The following is a 1,077-nucleotide window of genomic DNA, read 5'->3' as shown; positions in this document are numbered from 1 at the left end:
AATGTTGGAAACAAAACAATACCAGATATCAAGCTATACATAAAGCAACTGTTCTCAAAACTGTCTGGTACTGGCACAAGAATAGACATATAGACCAATAGAACAGAACAGAGAACCCAGAAATAGACCCAAGCCAATATGTTTAGTTAATATTTGACAAAGGAGGCAAGAGCATACAATGGAGTCAAGACAGTTCCTTCAATAAATGGTGTGGAGAAATTGGACAGATACATGCAAGAAAATGAAACCTTTTTCATTTCTGATTTTATTTGGGTCATGTCTCTTTGTTTCTTGGTGAGCCTGGCTAGAGGTTCATCAATCTTGTTTGTCCTTATCCTTTCAAAGAACCAACTCTTGGTTATATTGATGTTTTGTATTATTGGGTTGATTTTTTTGTTTTGTTTTGGTCTGTCATTTATTTCTGCTCAGATCTTTATTATTTCCTTCCTTCTACTTACTCTGGGCTTTTCTTGTTGCTCTTTCTAGTTCTTTAAGTTGTAGAATTAGATAATTTATTATCAGTTTTTGTTGTTTTGTGAGGTAGGCCTGTAGTGCTATAAACTTCCCTCTCAAGACTGCTTTCATTGTGTTCCATGGATCTTGGGTTGTTGTGTTTTCATTTTCGTTTGTTTCCAGAATGTTTTTTATTTCTTCTTTGATCTCTTTGGTAACCCATTCATTGTTTAATAGCATGCTATTTAGCCTCCATGTTTTTTATTGTTTTTGATTGCTTTTATTATAGTTGATTTCTAATTTTATGCCAATGTGTTCTCAGAAGATGCTTATTATGATTTCAATCTTCTTGAATTTGTAGAGACTTAGCCTATGTCCTAATATGTGGTCTATCTTTGAAAATCTCCCATGTGCACTTGAGAAGAATGTATATTCCATAGCTTTGGGGTGGAATGTTCTGAATATGTCAGTTCCATTTGTTCTAGAATGTCATTTAGGATTGCTGTTTTCTTTATGAATTTTTGTCTAGAAGATTTATCCAGTGATGTCAGTAGGGTATTAAAGTCCTCTACTGTGATTGTATTTCTGTTGATCTCTCCCTTGATATGCTCCAGAAGCTTTTTA

This window comes from Myotis davidii, unplaced genomic scaffold, assembly GCF_000327345.1.
Source record: "Myotis davidii unplaced genomic scaffold, ASM32734v1 scaffold159, whole genome shotgun sequence".
NCBI lineage: Eukaryota > Metazoa > Chordata > Mammalia > Chiroptera > Vespertilionidae > Myotis > Myotis davidii.
This window is presented reverse-complemented; position numbering follows the sequence as displayed.